Raw genomic sequence first — 20,830 nt, 5'->3', positions numbered from 1 at the left:
TATAAAAATGGTATCCACGAGTTTATCTACTTCTCAAGAGTCAGATGAAGAGCCTCATTGCCAAAATCCCAAAGAATCACTTTAAAACAATTCTCTCAGTTCCATGGAGAAAATTGTAGCATTGCAGGAAAATGGCTTAAAAATGCAAACATCTCTCTAACGCCAATATGAGGGTGTAAGAAATGTAGCCATGACGATTGGCTGACCAAGCCCATTGCCACGCCCCCTGCCACACCCACCCTACAAATGTGTGATTGTGTTGAACCAACATGGATTAACTCTTAAACTGTGTTAAATCAAGGTTTAGCTATCAATCATGTTGTGCCAAACCATACATAGACCTAGTTGTAAAATAATCATTGTTCAATGTAATACTTCTAAAATACATTTTATTTAATCCAAACCAGGATCAAATGTAATATTTTTGAGCCATTGTTTTAAAATAAAACTTAAAAAATAATAATTTAGAGATGAAATCTAAAACTGCCACTGGAGGTTCAAAGGGTCATTGCAGTTAAATGAGCAAGGGTTTTATTTTTTACCTTTTTCAAGCTTGAGCTCTAAATATCTCTAACAGTCACCCCTGCATGAGTTTTTTTTAATGCGCATGATGTCAGAATGCACTCTCCGTTCCAAAATGTGATTGTTACGCAACAGGACAGTTAACCCCCACTGCCCTCAAACCAAGGCATGCTGCCTGCTAATTATTTATAGGCTGTTTCAACTTGTCAATTTCAAATGATTTTCTGACTAAGTTTTATTTTCTAACAGTTTGAATTGAGGTGTGTTCCACCTCCTCATATGATTTGTAAATACTTTTTTGAAGGTTGTACTGATTATGATGAGCTAATGCAACAATCTGGCCTTAATGGCAATGTACTCTTATAATCTCCACCCAGCATAGCCAAAAGAAGACTGGCCATCCCTCAGAGCCTGGTTCCTCTCTAGGTTTCTGCCTTCCTAGGGAGGTTTTTTGTAGCCACAGTGCTTCTACATCTGCATTGCTTGCTGTTTGGCATTTTAGGCTGAGTTTCTGTGTAAGCATAATCTGCTCATGTAAAAAGGTCTTTAAAAATACATTTGATTTGATTGCCAGTTGTGTGGCGCCATGCATTCTGGTTGTCACAAATGTCAGTCAGACTAAAGATGTTGGCAAAATGAGGTGAAGGGATGGTTCACTCGTCTTTCAAGTAAACTTCCGTAAGTTATTGATGGTAGACGACACACCCCCTTCAACATGCATACTGCACACAGACCCATCTCCTCTTGTAACTGCTCATCTTTGATGGTTGCGGAAAAACAAACATGGCGGCGTGCAGACATCAAAACTATGAAATAACACATGATCATGTAATAACCAAAAAAAAAAAGTGTAAAATAAATCTAAATATATTTTATATTTGAGATACTTCAAAGTAGCCACCCTCTGCCTTGATGGCAGCTTTGCACACTCTTGGCATCCTCTCATCCAGCTTCATGAGGTCACCTGGAATGCATTTAAATTATAAAAAGGTGTGCCTTGTTGAATTTAATGTGTTTGAGCCAATCAGTTGTCTTGTGAAAAGGTGTGGGGGGTGGGGGGGGGGATACAGAAGATATCCCTATTTGGTAAAATACCAAGTCCATATTATGGCATGAACAGCTCAAATAAGCAAAGAGAAACAGTCTATCATTCACAGATGTAGAAAATTGTAAAAATAAAGAAAAACCCTTGAATGAGTAGGTGTCCTAAAACTTTTGACCGGTAGTGTGTGTTATTTTCATTAAATAAACACAGATTTACTAGACATACAGTGGTGATTTAAAAATACAATTACAAAGACTGAATGGGGGGTTTAAATTAATCAAATTTCAGTGTAGGTGCTGTTTTTGGTGTGATTGAAATGCTATTTCCTTTAGCTTATGTTTGTAAAACTCAACGAGCTAGCTAACTACTTTGACAAAAAAAGTGCAATTAATTTCAGAATTTAGGACAAAGTGAAAACTCGCCTTGCAAGCAAGCATAGGCATATTTTTTCCATAGGAAAAAGAATTAGAACAAATTGCTATGCTGAACCCTTATTTATGTTTTTTTTTATTTTTTTTTATTTGACCTTTATTTTACTAGGCAAGTCAGAAATTCTTATTTTCAATGACGGCCTAGGAACAGTGGGTTAACTGCCTGTTCAGGGGCAGAACGACAGATTTGTACCTTGTCAGCTCGGGGATTCGAACTTGCAACCTTTCGGTTACTAGTCCAACACTCTAACCACTAGGCTACCCTGCCGCCCCGTGTATTGATTTAACCTTAGATTAGCCTTAACATTAAATTGTGCAACACATCTCTGATTAATTATAACCCTAAATTTACAAAGTCTAGATTAGGTCTAATCTAAGATTAATTTAAACCATGTTGGTGCAGCCCACCCTGTGCTGCACACACACACACCAACACACCTGGGGGCAACAATTAAAAGTGAATGCGTGTGTTTGTCATACAAGCACACCAGGCAAGACAGACGGCATTACCGTGGGCTGAACAAGGTGCACCACAGACAGTAGTGTTGGAGAGATTTCATTTAACTAGGCAAGGCAGTTAAGAACAAATTCTTACTTACAATGACGGCCTACCAAAAGGCATCCTGCGATTAAAACATGTCAAATATGCCCCTGTCCACTCGTCGTCCCCACAGTTCCAGTTTGGCTTTGAATGCAGCCACTTTATCTGCCAACTTAAAGACAGTTGTCATTCTACCCTGAAGTGACAAATTGTTTGTTGAGCAGGTTGAATATGTCGCACAGGTAAGCAAGTTTTTGCGACCCATTCATCGTCATTGAAATGTGCTGCCAGTGGTGACTTTTTTTCCTGAAAGAAATTTCTGCAGTGTCTCTCATAACACAAACACTCTGGCAAGCGATCTCCACATACTATGCACAGGGGGTGTGGAGCATGCGAGTTACCTGTTGCAATAAAGCCATATTTTAGGTAGGACTCATTTTCTATTGAATGAGGCTCTCTTTTTTTTTCAGTCTCGGGCTCTGCATTGTCGACATCATTGTTGGGGCCTTTTATCTCCCTTACCCCTTCCGAAGAAGCTCTCCAGCAACATTGTTTGTTTTTATTCATGTTAGCTAGTACAAAGTCAGTGGGCAACACAGCGCACACAGACCGTGATGAACTCGCGGCGCACGCATTTCATTTTTTTATTTAACTAGGCAAGTCAGTTAAGAACAAATTCTTATTTATAATGACGGCCTAGGAACAGTGGGTTAGCTGCTTGTTCAGGGACAGAACGACAGATTTTTAAGATTTACTGGCCCAACACTCTAACCACTAGGTTACCAGCCGCATTAATCAAGTTCAAAATCTGTAAACTGTTGTGGACGTGACAGAGATATTAGTGGTGAAAAAAGGACCAACAGACTGCATCAAGTTCAATGTAATTACTGCACAAATAGCCTATAATTATTATTTTACAGATTAAAAAAAATACATTATTTATCATTTCCGTGCAGCCCGGTAGTGAATTTGCCGGGGACCGGCACGCGGCCCAGTGGTTGGGGACCACTGACCTAGACGGCTTCCACACAAGCACAAAGGAACACAGAGACAGCCTTGCTCAGAGCACTGCTACTCTCACAGGGGAGACAGGTTACAGAGGAGTGGAAAGCTTGATCGGGAAAGAGATACTGAGGAGGTGTAGCCTAGTCTGCTTGGCTCCTGTATGTTTTGGTAATTTCTCCTTTTTTCTCTGGTATGCACAGGCACAGACAGACACATACCTCCCTCACTTAACCACTGAGGTGTGACCAGGCTGAGCCTAAAGAGGACATGTAGATACTACACATGGACAGAAAAGGGGGTGTGGGGAAGAAGGGTAGAGGGAGAGAGTGGCAAAGAGAAGAGCGAGCAAGAAAGCGAGAACACATTTGAGATGAACAGATTAGGGAGGTAAAGTACAAGACAGCTGACATATTGTGTCCAAGTTTTGGCTTCGAAACAAGCTTTTTTTAGTTAATGTTTTGCGCAAAAATAGCTTTACTTGATTTTCAGCAATTATCTTCACTGAATAACGTGTCACTAGTCAGGAAGTTAAATGGTACAATTAAGATGAACAATGAAGACTTGTTAAAGTTAAGTTCTGGGAAGTTGTGAAAACAGGGTGTACCCTCCAACACACTCAGCTGAGGGCCTGTGTATCCTGGGACCTATAAAACCACTGAAATGCAATGCCTTGCCTGCAAGACCAATCGATAAATTTGCAAGTAATGCATCTGGCCTGATCTTAATGCAACACAGAGTAGCCCCAGCACCTCACACAGGAGCAACGGACACCCTTCCCAGACCAGTGAGACACCCTCCCAGACCTCCTGAAGGACCTGAACTGAGAGAACCCATGCCAAGAGGACCTGCACCCAGACCATAGCATCACCAGCCACACCCCAACCAGCAAAGACCGCCCCAAGCAATCCCTGGCCACACCCTGTATAGCACCCCACACCATATCAGACCTATAGCAGACCTAATAAATTCGTCAAAACAGGAACATTTTACATCTGGCTAGAAATTAATAAGGAAATAATCTCAGAGAAAAATGTCCTCATGTATACTACCTATATCCCCACAATAGAATCTCCATACTTTAACGATGACAGCTTCTCCATCCTAGAAGGGGAGATCAATGTTCAGGCCCAGGGATTTACTATTCTGTAGCAACCTAAATGCCAGAACCTGACACCCTCAGCACACAGGGGGACAACCCCCTACCTGGAGGTGACAGCATTCCCTCCCCCATATGTCCCCTAGACACAACAAACTAACCAACAAAAAAAGGGTCACAACCCCTGCAGCTCTGTCGGACGCTGGGTATTGTCGTGACTCTAGTATGATTAAATTATATGACACGCTATTTCATCAAACCTGGGGTACCATGGAATCATTAATTTACATAGAGCTGTTATCTCCCGAATCCACTCTTAAAGATCTGAAGATCTTTTATATCAATAGCAGTGAATTATTAATCGTCACCTCGATCGATCTCATTCTGATTGTCGTAATTACTTGGTTATCTGCACAAGCTAATAAGGTAAATAACCACACACACATCGATTACTAATAATGTCATGAAAAGCCCCTAGTGGACTAACCCGATATGACGGCTGGCTACACAAAGGAAGGGGGTTGGGTTTGAATGAAAGAGAGGGAAGACTGAGGGACAAAGGGATTGAATCTATCGGATCTTGAGAAGCTATGCTACAGTAAATACTTACTAATAATACTTACGCATTCTAATAAGCCCATTCATAAGAGGAAAATGCAATATATATATATATATATATATATATATATATATACACACACATTTCCTCTGAGCTGCGCTTCGATAGATGGGTCAAAGATGGAAGACTGGTTTACCCAGCAGAGATCACCATTGTCTTTTGAAGAATCTTTCTGGTCGTAGTGTTATAGAGCGGATAGGTTAAAGTACCCTGTCGTTCTTGAGATTGTCTGTCCTTTCCTAGGCCACGTACGTTTACAGCTGATATCTCGACGTCTAGGAGGTATCACTTCTTCTTCAGTGAATAATCATTCAAAGTTCATACCAAGTTGCCATAATCAGCTCGCGCTGTATTCTGGTTGGTCTCGTCAAAATTCTCAATTTCAACGTGGTGATCATCACCACGTTGAAATTAGCCCTTTTAAACATATGGACACCAGTCCTCACGTCGTCGGGAACGAAGTTTGACTTCCACCAATAGGCTTTTGTACCGGGGGAGAGAATGGCGTGTTTTATAGTTCTCAACCAAAGTCTGTTCACTTGGGCCTACGTTTTACTATGAAACAATTATCCTATTTCACAAATAGTTTCATATTTAAACATTTAAATTGCACAACAATTCCATGTGAATCTGATCATTAGAACGTGTAGTCTTTCCAAGATACAATTTATGTTGTCCTATCATCAGATATAATGTCCCAGAAACAAACTGATCTGACATCATATTCTTTAAGTACCAACGGACACTTTCAACTGGTTGTGAAGGGAAAATATTGTTCCATTCCCAAAACCTTTGCTGTTACCATGGTATTAACCTCACCCAACAGGGCAACATCTTGACAGTATGTACATACTCAATGGTAGGTACACATTTAGCTCATATCTTGGCAGTAGTACTGTAGACTACTTTATCACTGACCTCTACCCATAGTCTCTTAGAGCATTCACAGTCAGTCCACTGACACCCGTATCAGATCACAGCAAAAGTCACACTACTTGAACAGAGCTATGGTCAATCATAAGGCATCAAAGCCAAAAAGAACTGAATCATTTTAAGAAATGCTATAGGTAGAAGGAAAGTCGTGTGGAAATCTACCAAAAAACAATTAGGCAACAACAAATTCAATCCCTTCTAGACAATATGTTTCACTGTAATAGGGAAGGTGTAGACTTGGCAGTAGGAAACCTAAACAGTATATTTGACCTCAGATTCCCTAGCAAATCTACAACTGTCAAATCAAATCAATCAAATCAAATCAAATCAGCAGACAACGTAAGAAAATTAACCATGACAAATGAAGAATGCAAAAACCTATGAAAGAAATTGAGAAACCTATCCAACCAAAATCAGAGACCCAGAAAATCTGAGCATACGCCATCACTAGAACACAGAAATACACCACGGAAAAAGAAGGTACAGCACATCAGAAATAATCTCAATGTAATTGAAGAATCCATAGAATCTAACCACTTCTGGGAAAATTGTAAAACTAAACAAAGATGAGTTATCCAACCAAAACAGAGATGTATGGATAAACCACTTCTCCAATCTTTTTGGCTCTATAACAAAGAACAAACAGAAAAATATATACATGATCAAATACAAACCTTAGAATCAACTATTAAAGACGACCAGAACACACTGGATTATCCAATTATATGTAATGAACTACAGGACAAAATACAAACCCCCCATCCCAAAAAGGCCTGTGGGGTTGATGGTATCCTAAATGAAATTATAAAATATACAGACCACAAATTCCAGTTGGCTTTACTTCAACAGCATCCTCAGCTCTGGCATAATCCCCAATATTTGGAACCCAGGACTGATCACCCCAATCCACAAAAATGGAGACACATTTGACCAAAACAACTACCATTGGTTTCTGTATGCATCAACAGAAACCTGAGCAAGTGTCAAATACGCTTTTTACCAAATTACCATACAACAGACCACATTCACCCTGCACACCCTAATTGACAAACAAACAAAGGCAAAGTCTTCTCCATGCTGTGTTGATTTTTTTTTAAAGCTTGAGACTCAATTTGGCATGAGGGCCTGCTATACAGATGTATGGAAAGTGGTGTTGGGGGAAATAAAAACATACATTATAAAATCCATGTACACAAACAACAAGTGTGAGGTTAAAAATTGGCAAAAAAACCTTGCTCTCATGAGGACCACCATAGGGAAGGAAGACCCAGAATTACCTATACTGCAGAGGATACGTTCATTAGAGTTACCAGCCTCAGAAATTGCAGCCCAAATAAATGCTTCACAGAGTTCAACTAACACATTTCAACATCAACTGTTCAGAGGAGACTGTGTGAATCAGGCCGTCATGGTCAAATTGCTGCAAAGAAACCACTACTAAAAAGGTACACAAATAAGAAGAAGAGACTTGTTTGGGCCAAGAAACATGAGCAATGGACATTAGACCAGTGGAAATATGTCCTTTGGTCTAGAGTCCAAATTGGAGATTTTTGGTTCCATCCGCCGTGTCTTTGTGAGATGCGGTGTGGATGAACGGATGATCTCCGCATGTATTTCCCACCGTAAAGCACAGAGGAGGTGGTGTGATGGTGCTTTGCTGGTGACACTGTCTGATTTAAAGATTTAAAAAAAAAATCAAGGCACTTAACCAGCATGGCTACCACAGTATTCTGCAGAGATACACCATCCCATCTGGTTTGGGCTTAGTGGGACTATCATTTGTTTTTCAACAGGACAATGACCCAACACACCTCCAGGCTGTGTAAGGGCAATTTTACTAAGAAGGAGAGTGAGGAGTGCTGTATCAGATGACCTGGCCTTCACACCCGACCTCAACCAAATTGAGATGGTTTGGGATGAGTCGGACCGCAGAGTGAAGGAAAAGCAGCCAACAAGTGCTCAGCATATGTGGGAACTCCTTCAAGACTGTTGAAAAGCATTCCAGGTGAAGCTGGTTGAGAGAACGCCAATAGTGTGCAAAGCTGTCATCAAGGCAAAGGGTGGTTATTTGAAGAATCTCAAAAATAAAATATATTTTGTTTAAGACTTTTTTGGTTACTACATGATTCTACATGTGTTATTTCATAGTTTTGATGTTGTCATTATTATTCTACAATGTAGAAAATAGTAAAAATAACAAAAAAATTGAATGAGTAGATGTTCTAAAACTTTTAACCGGTAGTGTATATCAACGAATTGGCCAGGGCACTAGAACAGTCTACTCTCCTGGCCTCACCCTACAAGAAACTGAAGTCAAATGTCTACTGTTTGCTGATGATCTGGTGCTTCTGTCCCCAACCACACAGCACTATCTAGCCCTGGTCATTTGGACCCTGTATCCACAAGGCTATAGGATTCCATGAAAAATGTTAACGTGTGAAGGTTACAGGTAAGCCTCCATTTCAATGGTATCCCATGTCAATGAGATGAAAGAGACCAGTCACCAGCTCTGGACAGCAGACACTGCATGGGCAGTAGCTTTCTTATCCATTCCTAAAACAAGACACCCCTCCAAAACACTGTTCTTACCAATAATAGCCTGCCACTACAGACATACAGTAATTGTGGTGTATGACACTGCAGTCACACTGCCACTGTTGCACAAGAGACTAAGCAGACACACACACTTTCTCTGCATTCCCTCTCCCAAAAGGAGCCTATAACATGAGGGATTGTCACAGACAACTTCAGTTTACACAAAGATATCACCCAGGCAGAAGTAGAACAGACAATATTTTCCCCACACACTAAACCTCAGTGGGAGAGCTGTTACCGAAAGGCCTTGTGTGTTTACAGGCATTGGGTACCGTTAGACCATTTCATGTAGGGAGCTATTTGACAATTGAGCCATGCAAAAGCCCTCATATGAGCCCATGTTCTGTTGGTAGATATGAGCACATGTAATGATTAACTACTGTGGGTGTAAGGAGGGTTACAGTAACAACATCCTCCCCATCTACGCTTACTGCAGAACCAACCACAATAACATCAGTCGAGTCTGCTACCGAAGACTCATTCGTTGAGGTAGCCAACACACTAGGATGGGTCTGGGCCATGGATATACAAGGCATTCGGAAAGTATTCAGACACCTTCCCGTTTTCATCATTTTGTTACGTTACAGCATTATTCTAAAATGGATTAAATAAAATGCTTTCCTCATCAATCTACACACAATACCCCATAATGGCAAAGTGAATACAGGTTTTTAGAAATGTTTGGCCCGCAGTTGAATCTAATTGATGATCTCTGGTCTACATTTTAAGGATGCATGTTGTGCCTTCACAGTTAATTAATGACCTTACTGAAATAATCAGGCTAGTGGGCCAGTTGGCTTCCTGAACAGTGCTCCAGGTCTCTTGTTTTCAGCCCCCCCCCACAAAAATCTGTGTGTCCAGGGCCTTGTTCCTGGCTCCCTCTTCTCTGAGGGACACAGTGGTTCTATTATTCCCTTGTGTTTCAGAGAACAGGATTAATGACCAGCAGCAGGGACATGAAAAGGTTGTCTACGCCTGTTTACATCTGTCCCTAGGACCAGTCTCTGGGAATAAACACTGTGTGTGTGTGTGTGTACTTTTAATGAACACAGGCAGGCCAAAGCAAGGGAAATGTACAACTACAATAGCAACCACAGAGTCATGGTCACAGTTACTCAGACACGAACATAAACACAAGCTACACAGTAAAGAAGACAGACAGCATTTAAATCGGCATGTTGTCACCTGGTTTGCAAGGTGTGTGTGTGTGTGTGTGTGTTTGAGAGAGAGGTTCTGTGTTAATTGGCAGAAAATCGCTGTCACCCATCTGAAGCACTGTGTGAGCCAGGGACACGAGAACTACAGGAACAGACATGATGCACGCACCCACACACACAATACCTGTACCTGTGTGCTGCACAGCCTGCGTGCTGATATATTGGGACTATTCAAATTCCTATCAAACAGTGAATGCCAAAATCTTGAATAGCTAGTATATTTAGCTTTCACCCCTATAAAAATCACCCACTGGTAAAGTTATGAGAGGTTCTCCAATAACATTCAGTTGAAGTTTTATATCAAAGTAATCATACTTAACAAGTCTAGTAAAATAAAAGGTTACACAAGCAGGTGTTCCTCTTCTGCCAACTTATAAAAACTCAACCTATAACTTTTGACCATTTTCACCACAACCATTTAGTGCTTATCGGAGTAAGCACTAAATGGTTTTAATGATCAAGTGGTTTACTTTACAATGACTTCAAACAATTGACCTTCCCGAAGAAACAAACCCAAAATCTCCCAGGCTCCATGCTGAGCTAGTGCTGCTGTCCCCCACCAGCACAACAAGTGGCTCAAACACCATTCTCTGAGGAAATAATTTCATATTGGCTTCTCTACAGTGATCCCCCTCAGCACAAGAGCATAACTGTACTTCACTGACTTCACTGCAGCCCCAGAGCTAAGGAAAGACTGTGTAGCAAGGCCTGGATCTAGGCCTTTAGACTAGGGGCCATTGACCATGCTTTTTAGTTCAGAACTAGGCTTAATCTGTATCAGGGAAACTGGCCCCTAGAGGTTAACTGTTGTCTCTTTGAAGTTTAGAGGTGGTGTTTTGTTGGTGCAGTATAGGCAACCTTGATCAGAGCATGGCAATGATATCATAACCAGATCATTTATCTTAAGAAAACTGGCTGCTTCATCGTGGAAGTTTGGAAACTTAACCACTAAATTCTTCTTGGGATTTTGGCAATGAGGCTCTTTATCTACCTCCCCAGAGTCAGATTAACTCATGGATACCATTTGTATGTCTCTGCATCCAGTATGAAGGAAGTTTCTAACTAGCGTTATCGCAACTGGCTCACAAAACTACCTCTAAATTCCATCACACGGGACACAGATACATGAAAAAAGGTATCCATCCACGAGTTCATCGGACTCTGAGGTCCGAGGTTCTGCCAAAAGGTTCTGCCAAAATACAGAACTATACCTTTAATAGTGCATTTATCTTCTTCTGTTCATTAGCTTAAACTGGTATTACCAGCCAAGTGCCACCTTAAATAGTCATAAATCCACCTACATTTTATTTTGCCTGCTTTTCCAAGCATGTCCTAAGGATAACCCCTGCGTGTTATTTTTCAGCAAAGCAAGACCGCCACAATCCAGCAGTGATTGCGGGCAGCCAACTGTTAAGCCAGGCCAGAGATAAGATTTGTAGGTGGCATGTGCTGAGGGAGAGCTAAACTAAAACAGCTAGTATATACATCACTCCACATAACTAGTGAGTATGTTCTTAATCTGCCTGTTAGTTCAGGGCTGTAAGGCCCATGTCTGACTCAGCACTGCCTCTCTTAAAATGAGACCATGGCCAGATATCCAACAAGTGGTGCTTCCTGATCCTGTCAGATCACCAATTATTTCCACTTTCACTACAAAAGGCATGTCCAACATATAACACATGTCCAACATATATATTTTTTTATCTAAGCAAATCAGTTAAGAACAAATTCTTATTTACAAATGGACTACCCCGGCCAAGCCCTAACCTGGACGACACTGGGCCAATTTTGCGCCGCCCTATGGGACTCCCAATCACAGCCGGTTTTGATACAGCCTGGAATCTAACCAGGGCTTGTACTGACGCCTCTAACACAGAGAGACTGCTGCACCACTCGGGGGCCCAAACTGCTAAATACAGTATGTGTATGCGACCAACATAAACACATGTCAAACAATGAGTGTCTTCTTGAATGTTGCATCACGGCTGTTGTGTATAGTTTATCAAATCAAATTTGTCACATGCACCGAATACAACCGGTGTAGACCTTACAGTGAAATGCTTACTTACAAGCCCATAACCAACAATGCAGTTCAGAAAAATACCAACGAAAAAGACATAAAAGTAACAAATAATTAACTTCTTAAGGTATAGGGGGCAGCATTTTCACTTTTGGATAAATAACGTGCCCAATTTCAACTTCCTGCTACTCATGCCAAGAATATAAGATATGCATATTATTAGTAGATTTGGATAGAAAACTCTGAAGTTTCTAAAACTGTTTGAATCATCTCTGTGAGTATAACAGAACTTATGTAGCAGGCAAAACCAGGACTAACCGTTCAATTTTTTTATTTTTTTTTAGGTCTCTGTCTGTTCAGTGAATTCTCATTGGGAAACGATATTTCTTAGGAACTTGTTTTCAGTTCCTACCACTTCCACTGGATGTCACCAGTCTTTGGAATTTGGTTGAGGTTATTCCTTTGTGCAATGAAGAAGTATGGTCATCTAGGAACTTCATAACACTGTGGAGACTTGAAAAGTAGCTTGGTTTATTGTCTTCCTGTATTGAACACAGATAGACCCGTATTCAATTTGATCGATTATTAACGTTTACAAATACCTAAAGTTGTATTACAAAAGTAGTTTGAAATGTTTTGGCAAAGTTTACAGGCAACTTTTGAAATATTTTGTAGTGACGTTGCGCAATTTGGAAGCTGTTCTTTTCTGGATCAAACGCGCCAAATAAATGGAAATTTTGGATATATATGGACAGAATTAATCGAACAAAAAAGGACCAATTGTGATGTTTATGGGACATATTGGAGTGCCAACAAAAGAAGTTCATCAAAGGTAAGGCATGTTTTATATTTTATTTCTGCGTTTTGTGTAGCGCCTGCAGGGTTGAAATATGCTACCCTCTTTGTTTACTGGTTGTGCTATCATCAGATAATAGCTTCTTATGCTTTCGCCGTAAAGCCTTTTTGAATTCTGACAAAGCGGCTGGATTAACAAGAAGTTCATCTTTAAGCCGATGTATAACAATTTTTATGAAAGTTTATTATGACTCTTTCTGTATTTTGAATTTGGCGCCCTGCAATTTCACCGGATGTTGTCGAGGTGGGTCGCTAGCGGAACGCTTGCACAGAGACTTTAAAGAGCAGCAGTAAAATAAAAGCAAGGCCATGTACAGGGGGTACCGGTACAGAGTCAATGTGCGGGGACACCGGTTAGTCGAGGTACTATGTACATGCAGTGTAAAAGAAGGGGGGGCAATGCAAATAGTCTAGATGTTCAAGAGTCTTATGGCTTGGGGGTAGGAGCTGTTCAGAAGCCTCTTGGACCTAGACTTGGCGCTCCGGTACCAGTTGCTGTGCGATAAAGAGAGCAGTCTATGACTAGGGCCTTCCTCTGACACCGCCTGGTATAGAGGTCCTGGATGGCAGGAAGCTTGGCCCCAGTGACGTACTGGGCCGTAAGCACTACCCTCTGTAGTGCCTTGCGGTCGGAGGCCGAGCAGTTGCCATACCAGGCAGTGATGTAACCCGTCAGGATGCACTCAATGGTGCAGCTGTAGAACTTTTTGAGGATCTGAGGATCCATGCCAAATCATTTCAGTCTCCTGAGGGGGAATAGGCTTTGCCGTGCCCTCTTTACGACTGTCTTGGTGTGTTTGGACCATTCTAGTTTGTTGTTGAGGTGGACGGCAAGGAACTTGAAGCGCTCAACCTGCTCCACTACAGCCCCATCTATGAGAATGGGGGCGTGCTCGGTCCTCCTTTTCCTGTAGTCCACAATCATCTCCTCTGTCTTGATCATGTTGAGGGAGAGGTTGTTGTCCTTGCAGCACATGGTCAGGTCTCTGACCTCCCCCGTATAGGCTGTCTCATCGTTGTCGGTGATCAGGCCTACCACTGTTGTGTCATCGACAAACTTAATGGTGTTGGAGTCGTGCCTGGCTGTGCAGTCATGAGTGAACAGGGATTACAAGAGGGGACTGAGCACGCACCCGAGGGGTCCCGTGTCGATGATCAACATTGGTGAATGTGTTGTTACCTACTCTTACCACCTGGGGGCGGCACGTTAGGAATTCCAGGATCCAGTTGCAGAGGGAGGTGTTTAGTCCCAGGGACCTTAGCTTATTGATGAGCTTTTGAGAGCACTATGGTGTTGAACACTAAGCTGTAGTCAGTGAATAGCATTCTCACATAGGTGTTCCTTTTGTCCAGGTGTGAAAGGGCAGTGTGAAGTGCAATAGAGATTCCATCATCTGTGGATCTGTTGGGCCAGTTATGAAAATTCCAGTGGGTCTAGGGTTTCTGGGATAATGGTGTTGTGAGCCATGATCAGCCTTTCAAAGCACTTCATGGCTACAGACGTGAGTATTACGGGTCTGTAGTCATTTAGGCAGATTGAATTAGTCTTCTTGGGCACAGGGACTATGGTGGTCTGCTTGAAAGATGTTGGGAGAGGTTGAAAATGTCAGTGAAGACACTTGCCAGTTGATCAGCGCATGCATGGAGTACACGTCCTGGTAATCCATCTGGCACTGTGGCCTTGTGAATGTTGACCTGTTTAAAAAGGTCTTACTCTCATCGCCTGTGGAGAGCATGATCACAGTCATCCGGAACAGCTGATGCCCTAATGCACGTACCAGTGTTATTTGCCTCGATGCGAGCATAGAAGTAATTCAGCCCATCTAGTAGGCTCGTGTCACTGGGCAGCTCGCGGCAGTGCTTCCGTTTGTAGTCTGTAATAGTTTGCAAGCCCTGCCACATCCGACGAGTGTCGGAGCCGGTGTAGTACAAATTGATCTTAGTCCTGTATTCACGCTTTGCCTGTATGATGGTTCGTCTGAGGGCAGAGCAGGATTTCTTATAAGCTTCCGGGTTAGAGTCCCCGTCCTTGAAAGCAGCAGCTCCTAGCCTTTAGCTCAGTGCAGATGTTGCCTGTAATCCATGGCTTCTGTTTGGGTTATGTACGTTGTCACTGTGGGGACGAAGTCACAGATGCACTTACTGACAAAGCCAGTGACTGATGTGGTGTACTCCTCAATGCCATCGGAAGAATCCCAGAACATATTCCAGTCTGTGCTAGCAAAACAGTCCTGTAGTTTAGCAACTGCTTCATCTGACCACTTTTTTATTTACAGAGTCACTGGTGCTTCCTGCTTTAATTTAAGGAGGATAGAATTATGGTCAGATTTGCCAAATGGAGAGCGAGGGAGACCTTTGTACGAGTCTATGTGTATGGAGTAAAGATGGTCTAGAGTTATTTTCCCTCTGGTTGCACATTTAACATGCTGGTAGAAATTAGGTAAAACGGATTTAAGTTTCCCTGCATTAAAGTCCCTGGCTGCCTCTGGATGGGCGTTTTCCTGTTTGCTTATGACCGTATACAGCTCATTGAGTGCGGTCTTAGTGCCATCATCGGTCTGTGGTGGTATGTAGACAGCTACCAAAAAAATGCAGATGAAAACTCTAGGTAGATAGAGTATCTCATAAGCTGTAGACCACACTACCTCAGGTGAGCAAAACCTCGAGACTTCCTAAGATATCGTGCACCAGCTGTTGTTTAGGTAAATGCATAGGCCCCCGCCCCGTGTTTTACCAGAGGCTACTGTTCTAATCTGCCGATACAGCTGTATGTTCATGTTGTCGTTCAGCCACGACTCAGTGAAACAAGATATTACAGTTAATGTCCCATTGGTAGGATGTACGTGCTTTTAGTTTGTCCACTTTATTCTCCAGTGATTGTACGTTGGCCAATAGTACCGATGGCAACGGCAAATTAGCCACTCGCCAACCGGATCTTCATAATGGACCCCAATCTCCTTCCACAAAATCTCAAGTCTCTTTTTCCCTGCGAATGACGGGGATGAGGGCCTGTTCGGGTGTCTGGAGTAAATCCCTCTCGTCCGACTCATTAAAGAAAAAGTATTCATCCAATTCAAGGTGAGTAATCGCTGTTCTGATGTCCAGAAGCTATTTTCGGTCATAAGAGACGGTAGCAGCAACATTATGTACAAAATAAGTTAAACAAATAAAATAAAAACTTATTTTTTATTTTAAATAGCACAGTTGGTTAAGAGCTCATAAAATCGACAGCCATTATCCTAAGTATTCTTCAGATACACATTCTATCCTACTGCTGCTAGCTACTGCTGCTGCTAGCTAGTATTGTGAGCATTGAATTGTTAAAAGCAATGATGTCATCTGAGCGAGAGACCTCGGTATATTGTTTTTGTAAAGTTCTGACAGTGTTTCATTGTAAAGTTTGATATGTGCATTCGGAAAGTACTCAAGACTCCTTGACTTTTTCCAAATTTTTTTATGTTACAGCCTTATTCTAAAATGGATTAAATAAAAAATGTCCCCCTCAATCTACACACAATATCCCATAATGACAAAGCAAAAACAGGTTTAGATTTTTTTTGCAAATTTATTTATCAAAAAAACCAGAAATACCTTATTTAAATAGGTATTCAGACCCTTTGCTAAGAGACTCAAAATTGAGCTCAGATGAAACCTGTTTCCATTGATCATCCTTAAGATGTTTCCACAACTTGATTGGAGTCCACCTGTAGTAAATTCAATTGATTCGACATGATTTGGAAAGGCACACACCTGTCTACAGTATAAGGTCTCACAGTTGACAGTGCATGTCAGAGCAAAAACCAAGTAATGAGGTCAAAGGAATTGTCCGTAAAGCTCAGAGACAGGACTGTGCCGAGGTACCCTTCCGGGGAAGGGTACAAAAACATTTCTGTAGCATTGAAGGTCCTTAAGAAAACAGTGGCCTCCATCATTCTTAAAATGGAGGAAGTTTGGAACCACCAAGACTCTTCTTAGAGCTGGCCGCAGGACCAAACTGAGCAATCAGGAGAGAAGGGCCTTGGTCAGGGAGGTGACCAAGAACCCCATGTTCACTTGGACAGAGCTCCAGAGGTCCTTTGTGGAGATGGGAGAACCTTCCAGAAGGACAACCATCTCTGCCGCACTCCACCAATTAGGCCTTTATAGTAGAGTGGCCAGACGGAAGCCACTCCTCAGTAAAAGGAACATGACAGCCCACTTGGAGTTGCATAAAAGCACCAAAAGGTCTCTCAGACCATGAGAAACAAGATTCTCTGGTCTGATGAAACCAAGATTGAACTCCTTGGCCCGAATGCCAAGATTCATGTCTGGCAGAAACCTGGCACCATCCCTACGGTGAAGCACGGTGGTGGCAGCATCATGCTGTGGGGATGTTTTTCAGAGGCAGAACTGAGGGAAAGATGAAGATGAACAGAGAAAAGTACAGAGAGATCCTTGATGAAAACCTGCTCCAGAGCACTCAGGGCCTCAGACTTGAGCAAAGGTTCACCTTTCAGCAGGACAACGAGCCTAAGCACACAGCTAAGATAACGCAGCAGTGACTTCGGGACAAGTTTCTGAATGTCCTTGAGTGGCCCAGCCAGAGCCCGGACTTGAACCTGATTGAACATCTCTGGAGAGACCTTAAAATAGCTGTGCAGCGACACTCCCCATCCATCCTGATAGAGCCTGAGAGGATTTGCAGAGTAGAAGAATGTGAGAAATTCCTCAAATACAGGTGCGCCAAGCTTGTAGCATCATACAAAGTATTGAGTAAAAGGTCTGAACACTTATGTAAATGTGATCCATTTTTTACATTTTATATATTTGCAACAATTTCTAAATACCAGTTTTTGCTTAGTCATTATGGTGTAATGTGTGTAGATTGATGAGGATTTTTATTTATTTAATCAATTTTAGAGTAAGCCTGTAATGTAACAAAATGTGGAAAAAGTCAAGGGGTCTGAATACTTTCCGAATGCACTACACACACACACAGCTCCTCCTAAAATGTCTAAATTCCATTATTTGACTTTTTTTTGTGTGTGCGTCTTAGATATTACTGCACTGTTGGAGCTAGGAACACAAGCATTTCACTACACCCGCAATAACATCTACTAAATACAGTATGTGTATGCGACCAATACAATTTTATTTGATATTAGTTACTAGAGGAACACAATTTTTGTTTTAAAATACAATGTTTATGTTTCAATACAGTACACATTGTAAGTGAAATAATATATTTCAACACATTATTGAAGTGACATCCTCTACTTAGCTGTTAGGAGAGGGGCAGAAATCAATTATAAATCAAATCGAACAACAAAATGAAGCGACCAACCAACCAATTGCAGAGGACGATCAGAGAGCATCTTGGACACATTCTGTCAGAAAATGTCTTGGTGGTGCTAGTCAGTACTACAATTAAACTGTAATGACACTTGTACAGGGAAAATAATAAAGAGGGAGGCAACAGATGATTGAAATGGGTAGATTTATTTGTAATGAAACACTGTTGGGTTTTGAATGAGATTGTTAGGAATGTGCACAGTGAAAATTCGAAACTTCCAAAAGAGCAAGCTACTTCTCTCTGAATGAAGGACAGTATAAAAAATGAAAGAAATGTATGCAGATTTTAAAATTACACACACTAATAAGTAATGACCCATTACTATATTAGGTAATATAAAAGGAAATAAGGAATAGATGCAAAGCAAACGCTTCAGGATTTCATTCAAAATATATTTTTAGATCATGGGCATGTCATGTAGGCCTACAGTATAGTCTAACTTTTTGTCCTAAAATGCCCCTGGCCCCTTTAGCGTGCGTAGAAAGGAACCACGAACGCATCGCACCAAACGCAGACAATAACAAAAATGTATTTGACCATGTCCTATGACCAATGCACAGAAAATGTCATATCACCAGTATAAGGAGATCTCATACGATCAACATTATTGTAATGTGTGTTTTCAGCCAGGCGACCCACTACAGTGCACCGACTCAAGTTTCCCAACAAAGCAGCCCATCACTAGGCTATGCGTAATTTCATTCTGGGCAGTGGGCGCTCTCCAGAATTCATCATCAACAGTAAACCAAAACTGGCTGAATGCATGCTTTGCATTCACATTGCAAGATTATATTTCTAGAACTCGCATCTTGGCAGATGTAGGCCTATGTAGACTATTCTAAGCTATTATTCACTGTATAACATGATCAACTGCAATCATCAAGACTATGTTGAGCAAGTTAGCACATTCATTCATATAAATGGTCAGACTTGACGTTGGTGAATGAAGGCAGGTAGGATTTTTTGCCACCCTTCTTTTTCCCGATTACACAAGAATGTAACCAAAAACAAAAACAAAAAAATGCACATTTATTTTACGCACACAACTGATACTAGAAATGCAAAATATTAGGCTATATTTTTAAAAAACGGTCTGTTTTCAACAGACAGTTGCGCGCATGTCAAATATATAGCATATTCTTGTTTTATCCTATGTCAAAATACAACATTCCTATCAATAATAACATAACATATTCAGAATTTGATCAAAGACAGTACAGTATGAAGATAGGCAGAAACTGCTTCTTCAGTAGAGATCCACGATCACACTTGGCGATGTCATGGCGACGTTAGCTCGCGAAACTCATGCGCAGAAACACGTAAATGGGTCTAACGGTCGTCTCGCGCCAAACTGCGCACGTGCAAGCCGTCAGATAAAGAACCTCCTTCGATAATGAAGTCGTTTCTGAATTAAATGAAAACGTCCGTTTGTCACCTTCAAGAGGCTGGAGTGTTCAACTACTTAAAGACATTGGCTCGAATCAAGGTTGTGCCTTTACATTTCAAGAACATTAACTAAGGAAGAATTACTCTCATTGAGTTGTCAAACACCAAACCTGGAACTGGCCTGTTTCGCAAGCGTTCCCGAAAGTCTTGCGATGTTGTGACTCTGGGTTTAGAAACTCTGTGACTTGACAGTCCGGAAGTGCAATTCAATTCACGGCATGTACCACAGTTCCAATACCGTTACAGTAACAATATAATACTGTCCACTTTACACTGAGATTAGCAGCTCAAATACTGGAAAAATATACTTCACAGCATTAGCCTACAACTGCCATATTTATTCATATTTCATAGAGCTTGGACATAATGGCATCAAATTATTCACGAACTCAAGCATTCGAAAGACTAAAATACATAGCGTGAAGTTACACCGTTTGGCACTACTTACCAGCTTGCTACGGTGTGGGTACTGTAGCAATGTAACCCGTAGCGAAAGGGCCAGAAGTCCGCATTTCCTCAGCGGTGTGTGCAGCGCAGATCTTGCACTAAACAAACTGGGGGGGCGCTTTCCCTACGCCTTGTCAAACTGGAACTACGAAACCACATTCAGCCGATTAGAACAACAAAAACCCAATCTCGCGCTACACAAACACTCAGCGTCGCCGCACGAGACGTCAAAAGGATCCCGCCCCCTTTCCTCGTCTCCCATTGGCCTGGCTTGCTAGGACATTTTAAATAGATGGGACTTGTGAAGCAAAAGCTCCAACTTTAAATCTTCTTCATACTTCTTATTAATGGGGTTTGCAAGGCAAGAGTCCCCACTTTAAATATTCGTCATACTTCTTATAATTACTACCTGGAAAACGATTCCTCTTACACGTTTACCAAATTTCAGTTTATGTGACAAAAAAAAAAGCAAGTATAGTGTAGAAAATCATTGTACAATCTAAACTGCTGTGAAATATATTTTCCTATTTTCCATATTTCAAGCTGGTGTATAAAACCAAAAGATGCAAAAATGAAACTTAATCACGTGAATCATAGCAATAGCGCACATAGTAGATATGTTCTATCTCTACTTAGACTTGCTGTCAATGAGAATGACAGATCTATAATTGATATTTCTATGTGAATTGGGTCGCCCAAAAAGTTACATATTGCAGCTTTAAGCTA

General features: G+C 41.4%; 1 protein-coding gene across 2 annotated transcripts in view; it reads right to left on the bottom strand.

Annotated features, from left to right (window-relative positions):
• Nucleotides 1-20,310, bottom strand: part of LOC112234346 (transcription factor HIVEP3) — a 93,021-nt gene extending 72,711 nt beyond the window's left edge. For both annotated transcript variants that reach the window (XM_024402406.2, XM_024402427.2), the window contains exon 1: nt 20,106-20,310. The gene's annotated coding sequence lies outside the window, so the exon portion shown is untranslated. The remainder of the gene's footprint in view (nt 1-20,105) is intronic.
• Between the last annotated feature and the right edge of the window lie 520 nt (nt 20,311-20,830).

This window comes from Oncorhynchus tshawytscha, linkage group LG03 (assembly GCF_018296145.1).
Source record: "Oncorhynchus tshawytscha isolate Ot180627B linkage group LG03, Otsh_v2.0, whole genome shotgun sequence".
NCBI lineage: Eukaryota > Metazoa > Chordata > Actinopteri > Salmoniformes > Salmonidae > Oncorhynchus > Oncorhynchus tshawytscha.
Note: the sequence above shows the minus strand (reverse complement) of the source record. Positions and strands in the feature narration are given on the sequence as shown.